The sequence below is a fragment of the Syngnathoides biaculeatus genome, chromosome 7, assembly GCF_019802595.1.
Source record: "Syngnathoides biaculeatus isolate LvHL_M chromosome 7, ASM1980259v1, whole genome shotgun sequence".
NCBI lineage: Eukaryota > Metazoa > Chordata > Actinopteri > Syngnathiformes > Syngnathidae > Syngnathoides > Syngnathoides biaculeatus.
The window spans coordinates 32,031,890-32,048,085 of NC_084646.1; the positions used below are offsets into that span (position 1 = coordinate 32,031,890).

Genomic DNA, 16,196 nt, shown 5'->3' on the forward strand with positions numbered 1-16,196 from the left:
GCTCACGATAAATTGTGACTTGATATTTTGACTGCAAAGCACAAATATAGTGTGCTTATTATCTTCATACCCCAAAAATATACATTTACCTGTGTGAACTCACAAGCTCCCTTCTTGCCATGGAAAAAAAGTGAGTTTAAATAATTTATTTCTGCTGTTGAGTAAAAAATAATTGGGAGTGATGTATGAAAACATGACTATCTTGACTTGAGGGCAAAGACTTCTACGTACTTGTGAATTGGAAAGCAGTTACTTATTAGACATAACCGAAACTGGAACCTGGGGATATACATGAAAGACATCTTGTTTGAATAATAAATGCAGGGCACACCAAGGAAACAAAACATGTCAGTGAAATGTTCCAACACACTTATGTAAAAAATGGGCAGGTTCAAGTACAAGATGCTGCAGAATTACATACCCAGTAATAAAAGCTGGAATGTTGATCTCATCTTAGGTCTAGTACACACATGCTTTTTCAAATCGTAAAAGCTTATCTGTTATATACCTAGGACAATAAAAGTAAAGTCAGCCATTTTACTGTTTTGGCCATACTGTCTGTGATGTGCTCCAATAATCTCAACATAAAACACTGCACACACAAACATTCTGTTCTATCACCGATATACTTCAGAAACAAAACTTCATTTTGAGATGGAGTGACTTCCAGAGCAATTTGATCTCCACCCCCACCCCCAATACTGGGGCAACATGTATTTTCTAACATGCTCTTCTGTATTATATAATTTGCAGGCATTATTTTATACACGGGCGGCACAGTGGTTCAGCTGGAAAGCGTTGCCTTCACAGTTTTGAGGTCCCGGGTTGAATCCCGGACCCGCCTGTGAGGAGTTTGCATGTTCTCCCCGTGCCTGCGTGGGTTTCCTCCGGGCACTCCGGTTTCCTCCCACATCCTCCAAAACATGCAACTTTAATTGGACAATTTAAATTGACCGTAGGTGTGATTGTGACTGCGGCTGTTTGTCTCTATGTGCCCTGCAATTGGCTGGCAACCATTTCAGGGTGCACCCCTCCTCTTGCCCGTTGACAGCTGGGGTAGGCTCCATTACTCTCTGCGACTCTTGTGAGGATAAGCAGCTAAGAAAATGGAAGGATGGATGTTTTATACACCAGTGAATTGATGATGGGAATGTGATCTCAAATAGAAGAGATTCATACAGAAAATTACACAGTTTTTGTCCAGAGTTCCGCCCTTGCCAACCATGTATGTCAAAAGCTAGACTATAATGTGTCATTTTTCTTACTTTTTGAAAAAACCGTCCTGCTCAGTTGCATGCATGGCCTTGGAGAATGGTGGATCGGTATGCATTTTGTGCTGCAACAGTTTTGCTGTGCAACAGAGGAGAAAAATAACCAAAGGAACTGCTCTAATTCAAGTAGTTCCTCTGGTTGTTTTTCTTGCTGATATTTATTGAAAATGCAGCAATAAAGAAACATTTTTTTAAGGGTTAGACTGAGGAAAAGAAGGGACCTGGGGAATTAGGGTGTAAACCACAACAGGACAATAGTTGGACAGTCTAGATACAGTCAGTACGAAAAGTATTCAGAATCGTTAATGGCCAAGCCTGTAACAACACACAAGGAATTTGTCTCCGGCAGTCGGTGCTGCCCTGGTATGACATTCAGAACAAAGAATGAACAAAGAACAAGAGACATTCAGTTACTAAGAACTGTTCTTTGTAAGAGTCTCATATGTGTAAGATGCAGAGTCTTCTTCATTTAGAGCAGTGAAGAGTGTGTCAACACCCCTCATTGTGTTAAGCTTGTACAGAGTGCCCTTACTCGTTCGCAGTTCTTGTATGGTGTGGGGGGGGGGTAAAGCTTGTTGTTCCAATTTCTCGACTGACCCTAAAGATTCCCGCAGACACCAAAATTTTTACACCGCATAATAAGTATGTGAGGGGCGTGGATTCCACGGCCATGTGTGCGCATTTGCGGCGTTCCAAAGGTATGCACTTGTGGCACACCCCACGTGCATATCCGGAAGAGAAGAGTTAAGTTGGGTGTTTGACAGCAGTTACTGTGGCGGCGTGTGCCATTCCTTCGTGTGTGCCGATTATATTGTGCATTTTAGCCTTGTTTTTCATGCCATATGTTGCCAGATCGTTGTGTGTACGTATATGTATGTTGTTCATGTTTATTTTAACTGTGTGCTGAGGGTCATTGTTTTGTTGGAATGTGAACCTTTGGCCCAGTCTGAAGTCCTGGACATCCAAGAGAAGGTTTTCATCCAGGATATCCCTGTACAGGGTTCCCACGGGGCCCCAAAAGTCCCTAAAAAAACCCTAAATTTTCGAAGGTGCATTTAGGGGCTCCTAAAAATCTTTAAAAATCCGCGAAAACCGGTCAAACCCCTAAAAAGGCCTTAAATTAAAAAAATGAAAGGGAGGACATCTACTGCCAAAATTCTCACAAAAAAATGTATCTTTTATTTTAAAAAAAATAGCGATCCATCTGGCGTCCAAAACAGCCGGAAATTGTCAACGGAAGTCACCATGTTGACAACTAGTTGCCATCTTGTTGATATTCCATTGTTTGTTTCCGTGAGTAGGCATTTTACTTCATCTTCGTTACGACGTAGCGTAGTTCTTTCATTGATTCAACTTGTATCACGGGGAAGTGCATTTTTCAAGAAGCTTGGGTTGAAAGTAAGGAGTTTGGGAGCTGGGTTCGTCGAGATCCAAAAGATCGGCACATGTTTTACTGCCATCTGTGCAAGCAGAGTTACCAGCTTGAAAAGATGGGTGTCAAAGCGCTGGAGTCGCACCGGAAAAACAGGAGACACGCTGATTTGGCGAAGACTCTCTCATCTTCCCTTGGTATGAATCTGTTTCTAAAATATCAAGATAGTGAAGCATCAACTTCAGGCAGTGGTACTAGCAGTGCATGCGCACATCCAGTTGTCCAGCCATCGACTTCAACCAGCCAGAAGTCAGGCTTTATGAACGTAGTTCAATACACGAAGACGGACTCGTTAAAGGCAGAGATCGTGTGGACTTTAAAAGTGATATGCAGCCATTACAGTTACAAATCTTGTGAAAATAATTTGAAAGTGTTTGCAGTCATGTTCCCAGACAGTGACATTGCTAAAAACTACCAATGTGGGGAAAGGAAGAGTTCGTACCTGGCTACATTTGGCATCGCTGCCCACTTTTCATCTCTACTGCCTCAAAGCCAAAAAAGCCAAAATAGAGACTGACATATCTACGCTTATTGAGAAGGCTGACAGGAGAAAAGAGGAATCTGGGGTTTATCACCGAAGCCAATGCACTCAAAGGCAGAGCAAAGGACAAGAAGCCACTTTGGCACCTCTGCAGCAACAAATAGAGGAGGCACTGGGTAGGCGCAAGGAGCTAGAGTAGGGGTGCTGAGACAGACATCAGTAGAAGACATTTGTGTATATAGTTGAAATTGTAGTTAGAATCTGTTTTTCTGTAGACTGTTATGTGAAGACATTGACAAGGGTCATATCAATGAGAACTACAAGGGGCGACAGGTGATCACTGTCACAGGTACTGAGGTACTGGAACATTTGATGAACCAAGAACGCTTGATGGCACCAATGGGTGAGTGTTTTTTCCTTACTCTTGATTTCCCACGATAGCCCTAAATTTTTCGTGTCAGCCCCTAAGAATGCCCTTAAAATGGCCTTAAATTTTTTTGGTCAGACTGAGTATGAACCCTGCCTGAACTTGTCTGCCTTCATTGTGCTTTCAATTGCAACCTGTCATCCTGTCCCCCACAGCATGATATTGTCACCATCATGCTTCACTGTTGGGACTGTACTGTACAAGTGATGAGTGTGATGATGCCCGTTTTTCTCCACACATACCGCTTACACTTAAGGCCAAAAAGTTTTTTTATCTCATCAGACCAGAAAATATTATTTTTCACCATCGCTGTGTCCTTAACTTTTTGTTAGCAAACTCCTTGCAGGCTTTTTTTGTGTCTTGCACAGAGGAGAGGCTTCCTTTGGGGGGCTCTGCCGTATACCCTCAACTGGTGGAGGGCTGCCATGATTTTTGACTTTCAAGAACTTTCTCCCATCTCCCGACTACATCTCTGGAGCACTGCCAGTGATCTTTAGGTTCTTCTTTACCTCTCTCATCAACACTCTTTACCTCTGATTGCTCAATATGCCCTGACGGCCAGCTCGGTTGTGGTTGTCCCAAACCTCTTCCATTTAATGATTATGGACGCCACTGTGTTCTTAGAGACTTTTAGTGCTGCAGAAATTTTTTGTAACCTTGGCCAGATCTGCACCTTGCCTCAATTCTGTCTCTGAGCTCTTCAAGCAGTTCCTTTGGACTCCTGATTTTCATCTGTGCTGTTATGCATTGTGAACTGTACGCTTTTATATACCATATTATCTCGAGCATAATGCGTCCTAAAGTATAATGCGCACCCCCAAAGTTGACCTAAAAAAATCAGGAAAACCCCTCTCCCAATGTACATTGTGCAACACCAATTTGTTGCTACCCATATGCTGAAAATATTAGGAATTATCTATATTTCTATTTTGCTAGCTTTGTACTATTATTGTCTGTACTTGTATTGTTTTTCAAAAATTGTGTGTACAACAATCATTAATAATAATCTTTGTGCATGTACTGATGCAATGGTAATGTATATCTTGGGATAGGCCACAGGACACACTTTTCCTGGTTCATGTAATTGTAATCATTAATAATAATCTTTGTGCATGTACTGATGCAATGGTAATGTATATCTTGGGATAGGCCACAGGACACATTTTTCCCGTTTCATGTAATTGTAATCTTTAATAGTAATCTTTGTCCATGTACTGATTGATACTGACCATTCATGGCGTTTGTGAGGAAACATTTTTTGAATCCCAGGAGTCTTGGTTTCCTTTATTCCTCATTATTGTCAGCGCTTTGAGCGGAAGGTCCACAGTGCTAACAGCGCAGCCTGCTGCCCCTGTTCGGCTACAATCTGTAGCAGCTCTTCATAGCATCAGGTCGCTATCAAAACGAGAGCTCAAACTATGTAGAAATGAGCGTAATGGGCACTTTTTTTTATAAAAAGTGAGCATTTCAATTGTGTGCGCTGTTTTTTTTTTTTTTATGTGCTCATTACAATCGTACTACGTAGTTTCGGCTCACATTGTATTGATAACAATGTGAAGCCATTGAGCTGTGATTGTTTTGGACTGTCGTGCTACTTCCAGGTTGGCGGCATCATCAGCTGGAGTGATTTCTTTTAAAAGCGACTCCACAACTAGCTGTTGTAGTGGACATTTTTGTCTTAGATTTAAGTTAAAACAAACTCACGGGCAGTCGTTTCTGATGTTTGGTGCAGTGGCGACAAATATATTACGCTAACAATCGTAAAATGCAAAGCTCCCCTCAAGGAGGTCAGAGTCACATGACTGTAATTCAGGGGTCGGGAACCTTTTTTGACTGAGAGAGCCATAAAGGCCAAATATTTTAAAATGTAATTACAAAAGAGCATTACAATATTTTAAAAATTAAGTAAAGTATATTTGCGCATTTATGTAAGACACTCTTAGAGGACAATAAGTCTTGGAATTCTTTTAAATAACATTATGATGTTGCTTACCAATGATGACAAAAGTACCTTTTACCATTAATGCTTGCCAATGCCTCACGGAGGCATTGAGACTTCCATCTGTTAATTATGGATGTAATTCAATTTGATTTGCCATCATGCTGGCACGATGGTGAAAAGTTCTTGCCGACAAAGGCAAATCTTTTATTCGTTTGATTATCTTGTCTTTATGGAAAGTTGGCAAAATGTTTTTTGGCAACGTCGAGTACAAATGCTTTGGCGTACTCCCGATCTCTGAATTTAACCACATTGCAGAACCCTCCCTCTCCACAATGGCTGTCCATTCTTGTTGAAAACTTCAGTACTCGTCTTTTTTTCTTTGAGCGACCTTTGTCAAAAGCTTTTCCTTAATTAGTTGTTCCGACACGATCAATGTTAGATTTTTCCCACACTAAACTACGGCAACCCACTAGGACAAACTTTCTCTGCGTCATTTGTGTTGCCTTCCACACCAAACTATGGCAACCCCACTAGAACAAACCTTCTCTCCATGACAAAAATTACATGTATAGTATGTTGTTATGAGGGCTCCACGAGCCATATGCAACCACCAAAAGAGCCAGGTATGGTCCGCGAGCCATAGGTACCTGACCCTACCGTAATTTATAAAATGTATAACATGAGGCATTAAATACCATATCGAAATGTACTCGTATGTGTACCGTATTTTCACGGCTATAAGGGGCACTTAAATGTCTTCAATTTTCTCCAAAACTGACAGGTCATCTTATAATGTGATCTGTTGTCCAAAATTTGTAACCGACTGGAAGAATTTCCTGCTGATACGCTAGTTATATAAAGGAAAAGCGGACCTGTGAGAGGACAGCATGTGGAAGTTACAGGGGAAAGTGTGGGCGTAGGAGAGGACGCTAAAGGCACGCCCCCCAGAAGGTACATAATGCCAGTATGTGTTTTGTGCGAAACCACATAGCTTTGGCAAAGGTCCCCCAAAAATGGCACAACCAAAGAGATATGCTGACAAAGAACAAAGAACCGCCGTGAATAAACAAGCGCACTTAATGAACTCAGAGCTTGCTGTTATACTAGCAGTCTTCAATGCGAGGTGGCCCAAGTTGGAAGAACAACCCAAGCAATGGATTAATTAACAAAGAACAAACAATTGCTGTGAAAACAAACAATGAAGCAATTTCATTCGCTGGACATCCTCATGAACAAAATAAACTCAAGTGAAGTTGCGAGCGGTTGATGACAAATGACGAACACAACGTTATTAAGAGGCAGCCCTGGGCAAGTTACGCCACAATTTCTGAAAGGATTGTGGATCCTTGGGCTAGCGTGTCTGCTTCCTCTTGAGGAAGTAGGAAAACGAGCTTTGCCAAGTCGAGAAGACCTAGCTGAGCTTCCGTGGAAACAAAGCGAGGTGGCCCAAGTTGGAAGAACAACCCGAGCAATGGATTAATTAACAAAGAACAAACAATCGCCGTGAAAGAAAAACGACGACGCAACTGGACATTGACGTGAACTGGGTAAGCAAAGTGAAGTTGCGAGCGGCATACCATATACAAAGTGAGTTCGATTGTACTTTATTTCAGTTTAACAATGTAGCTATACTATAGAGGGATACCAGCTTAAAGCATACGGTAGCATGCATGCACGCTATTTAAAAAGACACCTGGAGGAAAACTTTAGTTCGGTTGTACTTTTTAATGAAGTATTTAACATTGTAAACAGTGAACTTGGTTTTACTTTATTGAAGTATTTCAAAAGCGTACATACACGCCTCCATATGGTTGAGGCTTGTATCGGTATACAGCTATATTGTATAGCTACATAGTTAAATACTTAAATCAAGTACAACCGAACTCACGATTTACACTGTTAAATATGTCAGTAAAGTACGTACCACTGAAGAGTTTCCTATCCGTTACCTTTTCAAATAGCGTGCATGGATGCTACCGTCTGCTTTAAGTGAATGTTGCTATACCGCTATATCCTTTTGCGGCGCTAAACGTGGATATAAATAATGTTTGACGTGCATGTCTTGTCAATTATTTCTTCGCTCATCGTTTTGTTGTCTGCTATTTGTGCTGTTCTGTTTGCCCCGGTGTCAAGATTTTGGTTTGGTGTGAAACCGTGGGTGAAGATGGTGTGTTGACTCATGACTCACTTCCACCACTCATAGCGGGGAAAAGAAGTGTAAGCATGTTCTTCTGCTTTCAAAAATAATGGTGCAATTGTGCCTCACTGTCTCCCGAGCGCCGCCCTGCCTGCGCCTAATAATACGGTGTGCCTAGTCCATGTGATAAATACTGGAATTGCACCCACATCTGAGACTGCGCCTTCTAGCCATGAAAATAAAGTATACCTTATTTTTTTTACCACTCTTATGTACCTGTATACGACTATACAATGTGGGTGTATTTTTTATTTTTCATCTATACCTAAATATAATGCGTTGAATTGACTTTTTGAAAATATTTTTGGAAATAATTGCTCATTTTTGAGAAATTACGGTAGATTTCCTAATAAAGGCCTGAAGCCATTAGCAGATTAAGTAAAATATAATTAATCTGGAATGGATGAAATCGCTGGAGGGATGCCCACACCACTTCCGGTCTAACCCAAATATGTACGAATTTGTCCTTTTAGTGGCGGCACAGTGGCACAGCTGCTGGCGTCACAGTTGTGAGGACCAGGGTTTTCTTCATGCACTCCGGTTTCCTCCCACATCCCAAAAACATACATTGAATGGACATTCTAAATTACCCCCAGGTGTGATTGTGAGTGCGACTGGTTATTTGGTTCTATGTGGCCTACGATTGGTGGCGACCAGTTTAGGCTGCACCCTGCCTCCTGGCCGTTGACAGCTGGGATAGACTCCAGCACTCCCGTACCACTTGTTAGGATAGGACGTGAAGAAAATTGATAGCTGGATGTACTTTTAGTAGGGTGCAAGGCTGCAGTTACAAGCGTTGACCAAGGTCAAGGCAGCCAGGCCGAGTGTTTGGGTTCAGCCCGAGGGAACAGCTGCTCGAGGGGATTTAACAACTAATTAGTTTAATGACATGATGCTAGCCATGAGTGTCCAGTCTTTCCTCTGATCTTCTCATGGACAATCCACTTCACGACAAATGTGCCGTAACCTTGTCCTCCTGTTCCCGTGGGAATGTGGGCCAAGTGTGTTCAACTGTGAGGTGTCATCTGCATGTCTCATATTTGCTGCAGGCCAGTCACTATAATTAAAGCTCTACTCCAATGAAGGATTTGAACCATCTCAAGGATGATCAGAAGAAATGGACAGCTTCTTCTTCTTTTCCTTTCGGCTTGTCCCGTTAGGGGTCGCCACAGCGTGTCATCTTTTGCCATCTTAGCCTATCTCCTGCATCTTCCTCTCGAACCCCAACTGCCCTCATGTCTTCCCTCACCACATCCATAAACCTTCTCTTTGGTCTTCCTCTCGCCCTTTTGCCTGGGAGCTCCATCCTCAGCATCCTTCTACCAATATACTCACTCTCTCGCCTCTGAACATGTCCAAACCATCGAAGTCTGCTCTCTCGAATCTTGTCTCCAAAACATCCAGCTTTGGCTGTCCCTCTAATGAGCTCATTTCTAATCCTATCCAACCTGGTCACTCCGAGCGAGAACCTCAACATCTTCATTTCTGCCACCTCCAGTTCAGCTTCCTGTTGTTTCTTCAGTGCCACCGTCTCTAATCCGTACATCATGGCCGGCCTCACCACTGTTTTGTAAACTTTGCCCTTCATCCTAGCAGACACTCTTCTGTCACATAACACACCAGACACCTTTCGCCAGCTGTTCCAACCTGCTTGGACCTGTTTCTTCACTTCCTGACCACACTCTCCATTGCTCTGTATTGTTGACCCCAAGTATTTGAAGTTGTCCACCCTCGCTATCTCTTCTCCCTGTAGCCTCACTCTTCCCCCTCTACTTTTCTCATTCACGCACATATATTCTGTTTTACTTCGGCTAATCTTCATTCCTCTCCTTTCCAGTGCATGTCTCCATCTTTCCAATTGTTCCTCTGCGTGCTCCCTGCTTTCACTGCATATGACAATATCATCTGCGAACATCATGGTCCAAGGGGATTCCAGTCTAACCTCATCTGTCAGCCTATCCATTACCACTGCAAACAGGAAGGGGCTCAGAGCTGATCCCTGATGCAGTCCCACCTCCACCTTAAATTCCTCTGTCACACCTAAGGCACACCTCACCATTGTTCTGCTGCCATCATACATGTCCTGTACTATTTTAACATACTTCTCTGCCACACCAGACTTACGCATGCAGTACCACAGTTCCTCTCTTGGTACTCTGTCATAGGCTTTCTCTAGATCCACAAAGACACAATGTAGCTCCTTCTGACCTTCTCTGTACTTTTCCACGAGCATCCTCAAGTCAAATAATGCATCTGTGGTACTCTTTCTAGGCATGAAACCATACTGTTGCTCGCAGATACTTACTTCTGTCCTGAGTCTAGCCTCCACTACTCTTTCCCATAACTTCATTGTGTGGCTCATCAACTTTATTCCTCTATAGTTCCCACACCTCTGAACATCCCCTTTGTTCTTAAAAATGGGAACTAGAACACTTTTCCTCCATTCTTCAGGCATCTTTTCGCCCGCTAGTATTCTGTTGAATAAGTTGGTCAAAAACTCCACAGCCATCTCTCCAAATTGCTTCCATACCTCTACCGGTATGTCATCAGGACCAACTGCCTTTCCATTTTTCATCCTTTGTAGTGCCTTTCTGACTTCCCCCTTAGTAATCATTTCCACTTCCTGGTCCTTCACTCTTGCCTCTTCAACTCTTCCTTCTCTCTCATTTTCTTCATTCATCAACTTCTCAAAGTATTCTTTCCATCTATTTAGTACACTACCGGCACCAGTCAACACATTTCCATCTCTATCCTTAATCACCCTTACCTGCTGCACATCCTTCCCATCTCTATCCCTCTGTCTGGCCAACCTGTAGAGATCCTTTTCTCCTTCTTTCGTGTCCAACCTGGTGTACATGTCTTCATATGCCTCTTGTTTAGCCTTTGCCACCTCTACCTTTGCCCTACGTCGCATCTCGATGTACTCCTTTCGCCTCTCCTCAGTCCTCTCAGTATCCCACTTCTTCTTCGCTAATCTCTTTCCTTGTATGACTCCCTGTATTTTGGGGTTCCACCACCAAGTCTCCTTCTCCCCTTTCCTACCAGATGACACACCAAGTACTCTCCTGCCTGTCTCTCTGATCACCTTGGCTGTCGTCGTCCAGTCTTCCGGGAGCTTCGGTTGTCCATCGAGAGCCTGTCTCACCTCTTTCCGGAAGGCCGCACGACATTCTTCCTTTCTCAGCTTCCACCACATGGTTCTCTGCTCTACCTTTGTCTTCTTAATCTTCCTACCCACCACCAGAATCATCCTACATACTACCATCCTATGCTGTCGAGCTACACTCTCCCCTACCACTACTTTACAGTCAGTAACCTCCTTCAGATTACATCGTCTGCACAAAATATAATCTACCTGCGTGGTTCTACCTCCGCTCTTGTAGGTCACTATATGTTCCTCCCTCTTCTGTAAATAAGTGTTCACTACAGCCATCTCCATCCTTTTTGCAAAGTCCACCACCATCTGCCCTTCAAAGTTCCTTTCCTGGATGCCGTACTTACCCATCACTTCTTCATCGCCCCTGTTTCCTTTACCAATATGTCCATTACAATCTGCACCAATCACAACTCTCTCGCTGTCTGGGATGCTCAGAACTACTTCATCTAGTTCCTTCCAGAATTTCTCTTTCAACTCTAGGTCACATCGTACCTGTGGTGCATAGCCGCTAACCACATTATACATAACACCCTCAATTTCAAATTTTAATCTCATCACTCGATCTGATACTCTTTTTACCTCCAAGACATTCTTAGCCAGCTCTTCCTTTAAAATAACCCCTACTCCATTTCTCTTCCCATCTACTCCGTGGTAGAATAATTTAAACCCTGCTCCCAAACTTCTAGCCTTACTACCTTTCCACCTGCTCTCTTGGATGCACAGAATATCAACCTTTCTCCTAATCATCATGTCAACCAACTCCTGTGCTTTTCCTGTCATAGTCCCAACATTCAAAGTCCCTACACTCAGTTGTAGGCTCTGTGCATTCCTCTTTTTCTTCTGACGCTGGATCCGGTTTCCTCCTCTTCTTTGTCTTCGACCCACAGTAGCTGAATTTCCACCGACGCCCTGTAGGTTAGCAGTGCCGGGGGCGGGCGTTGTTAACCCGGGCCACGACCGATCCGGTATGGGATTCTTTAGATGAACGCTCATATTTGTTTGGCACAGTTTTTACGCCGGATGCCCTTCCTGACGCAACCCTCTGCATTTATCCGGGCTTGGGACCGGCCTACAGATTGCACTGGTTTGTGCCCCCATAGGGCTGCATTAGAAGAAATGGACAGCACCCGAGTTAAATGAGTGAGTGAGGGAGTGAGGGTCTAAATATTTATGGCTGAAAAACTGAAATATCACAATTTTTTTTTTTAATTGCAATTCATTATTTTTGTAAATATGGGGTGTTGTGTGTACATGAACGAGGGTAAGAAATTAACTTGAATGATTTTTGCAAAATGCTGCAGTATAAATTTTAAATGAGTTTGAATAATTTCCATTCCCAAAGTATTTGACTACTTCTAATGTCATGAAGTTTGATTTGTGTGTATGTGTGCGCGCGCACGCGTGTGCGCATGTGTGTTTGGATTCACCCAATGAGGACATACAACTAAGGCCTAAAAAAATTGTTTTGGTTCCAATTTACTACATTTGAGAATTAGGTTTTGATGGGTAGTTTTTTTTCCACATTTTTTTCAAAATAGTTTTACTGTCTCCAGCACATGGTGCCGCCATTTTCTAATCAGTTCTTGTTAATTCACACTCTCTTGTGCATAAAAACATCAAAATTCATGATGGCGTCTCGCATCACAAAACACAGTGTATATATACGCAGAGATGATGATTAAACTTGATTTTGTCACAAATTAGGTGAATTTTTAGGAAGAATTAATGCCAGGAAGAGGTTATACACAGGAAGGTAGGTAATATAGGTTTTAAAAAAAAGACCACAAATTGGACATGGCACATCATGAAAATGTAACTTGACCGAATCAATCAATGTGATGCTTCTTTAGTGTCTAAACACCTGTAAGAACCTGTGAGTTGATATCTTATATAACCTTTATTATTATTGGTCCCAGAACCTGCCAATAGTGTGTCTATGAAAGTTATTTGTAAATGAACCTCTGATCTCATGTCTGTTAGTCTAATGATGTACAGAGTTACTGTACCAGCAATTCTGCGGGGCAGTTGGCCTTCCAGGCGAAGGTACAGGCTGGAGTTTAGGAACACCTGGCTGAGTGTCCTCCCCAGCAGGACACTGCCTTCCCTCCCGACTGATGTATGATGGATTAAAAATGGAGGACCGGCTGAGCAGAGAAGGAGGGAGACTGGACCGGTAACCAGTACAGATGTGCTGCGACCTGGACCAACACCCATCTCATCATGCCTTGTGCCAGCCCTGCATGGGGACCCTGAATGTGATGTGAAATTTGTGTAGTGTGAATAGTGTAGATTGTGTCAAGTAAGTGTGGAGTGGGGCTAGCGGGCACTTCCCCAACACTCAGAATCAGCTTTATTGGCCAAGTGTGTAAAAACACACAAGGAATTTTTCACCGCAGTCGGTGCTGCCCTGGTATGACATTCAATCAGAACAAGGAAGAACAAAGGAACAAGAACAAAGAACAAGAGAGATTTCTGTTTACAGGAATCATTCCTTATACGATGTAAAACCTTCATTTACAACAGGTAAGAGCTAAGTGTTAACATTCTACATTGTGATAAGCTTGTACAGAGTGCCTTTACCCGTTTGCAGTTTAAAGTGACGAATCGTGTAATCTACAAAATATACAAAAAAGTGTGTGTGTGTGTGTGTGTGTGTATGTGTGTGTGTGTGTATATATATATATATATATATATATATATATATATATATATATATATATATATATAGTACTGATTGAGCCAGCAGGATGTGGCCAGGATCTGGAGGATCCGAAATGATCCTGCCTGCTGTTCGCGTTGCGTGCAAGTCCTCAATAGTGGGTAGCGTGGTGCTGACGATCCGTTCAGCGGTTTTGATTGTCCGTTGCAGTCTGAGTTTGTCCTTTTTTGTGGCATCCACAAACCAAACTGTGATGGAGGTACACAGTACTGATTGGATGACCGTTGTGTAGAACTGTCTCAGCAGCTCTTCTAACAGGCTGTGCTTCCCAGGGATGAGAATTTTACGCCGAACGGTGGATTTCCGACTTTTTCAGACCAAAATGAGCATTCTCGAGATAAGCGCAAATCCGTCGAGAAAATTCAGGGGGGCGTAGGGGTAGGCTATCGTGCGCCTGCCTCTCGGTGGTGCAAGTTCAGGTTAGTGCTAGCACAAGCACGACTATCATATGCCATTCTAACTTGCTCGGTAGTGTAAGTATTTGCATTTTGCGACAAAAACATTAAAACTTGTTTGCGGCAGATTACTCGATTGGACAACAGAGTTATACAGTATAACAATCTAATCGTGTTAGTGGTTAATCGAGTTTCACCATTGCCATGTACATGTGTTCTCGGTTCTCAGAAATTGCAGTGTAACTTGTTAGTTAGTCAAGTAATGGCGCGTGGGACTTGGCGCGATCTGAGCGACTTTGTGTTCAAAGTTTTACGGAGGCGAAAGTGTTAGGATAAAAAGGATGAAGATCGAGCGAGGGCAATTGACAATGATGCTGGAATCAAAAACTGTTTCAGACGGGCATGGCTTGAAAAAAGTGTAACCGTGCAGATAGGACCGAAAACGGTATCAACATGTCTAACCGAACACATACAAAAAGTGGACATTCCCCGCAAAGTGCGCATGGATGAGGTGGTGTCCCCCAGCCTAACCTGCTGTGTCCTGCCCGTCAGGAAGTTGTAGATCCACCGGGAGATGGCAAGCAAGACGCTAAGCTGGAGAAGTTTGGAGGAGAGGAGATCAGGGATGAATGTGTTAAACGTTGAGCTTGAAGTCCACGAACAGGATCCTCGCATAGGTACCCTTGCTTTCAAGATGTTCAAGGATGAAGTGCAGACCCATGTTGACGGGATTATCTGGAGACCTGTTAGCTCGATAGGCAAATCGCAGCGGGTCCATTTGGGGACCTATGACGCTCTTGAGGTGGTCCAGTACAAGGCGTTCAAAGGACTTCATGACCACAGATGTCAAGGCAACGGGCCTGTTGTCAATAAGACCTGAGGTTGCTGCTTTTTTGGGGAACGGTATAAGGGTGGAGCGTTGAAAGCAGGTTAGTATTTCACACAATTGTGGATCCCTGTTGAAGATCTTTGTGAAGACAGGAGCAGGTTGGTCTGCGCAGAGTTTGAGGCAGGATGGGGACACAATGGCTGGGCCCGGTGCTTAGTTGATCTTTTGTTGTTTGAAGATCTGTCTAACGTCGCTTTCATGGATGTTAAACAATGAAGTGGAAGGTGGTGCGGCTTGTTGGGTGCATGGTGTGGAAGTGTCTATTTCAAATCTGCAGTAAAAACTATTTAGGTTGTCGGCTCGCCTGCTCGTGTTTTCTACCGGGGGTGAACATCGCTTGTTAGTGAGCAATTGTAATCCTTGCCAAACTGATTTGGAGACATCAGAACTGAGATGTTTTTCCAGTTTAACTGCATAGTCCCTCTTTGCAATTTTAATTTCTTTAGCCAGCTGATTTCTAGTGCAATTGTAGAAGGCCTTGTCCCCATTACGATATGGAATCACTTAAGCCTGGCGGAGTTGTCTAAATCTGCCTGAAAACAACAGCTTTTTGTTATTGAACATGCGAAACGTTTTTGTTGGTACACGCACCTCCTTATCGACACTGACATAGGCGGTGACATTATCCGTGAATTCATCTAGACTGCTCGCCGAACTTTCAAAGACACTGCAGTCTGTGCAGTCAAAGCAGCTTTGAAGTTCTAATTTTGCCTCGTTGGTCCTTTTTTCAACTGATTTTACAAAAGGCTTGGCACATTTAAGTGCTCACCTGTATTTAGGTATTAAGTACAGTAAGCAGTGGTCAGGGGAGCCAATGGTTGCGTGAGACCTTGCACGATATGAGTTTTTAATGGATGTGCAACAGTGGTCTAGAGTGTTATTTGCCCTCGGACATTTCACATGCGGCTTATATTTCGGAAGTTCGTGGTTCGTGGTCTTTGTTAAAATATCCTAGGATAATGAGTGGTGAATCTGGGTGTTTTTTCTCAATCTTGTTTACATGCTCTGTGAGCGTTAGCAGTGCTGCATACATGCTTGCTTGAGGTGGAATATAAGCACAGACTAGGATGAAAGATGTCAACTCACGTGGCGGATAAAACAGCTTACAGTTCAAAAACAGCAACTCTAAAAGCGGGCTCCAATGTGTGCTGAGCTGTGTAACGTCCGTGCACTATTTCTCGTTGATATTAAAAAAAAAAAAAATTCCACCCCCTTTCGTTTTCTTTGTTAGCTCGGCAACACGGTCTGCACGATGGAGGAGAAAGCCGGGGAGCGTGATGGCAGCA

The 16,196-nt window shown here is 43.1% G+C and overlaps 1 protein-coding gene across 2 annotated transcripts in view; it reads left to right on the forward strand.

Moving 5' to 3' along the window:
- The window catches only part of naprt (nicotinate phosphoribosyltransferase), a 54,136-nt gene that overhangs the window by 643 nt on the left and 37,297 nt on the right, over window positions 1–16,196 (forward strand). The gene's annotated exons all lie outside the window — the stretch shown is intronic.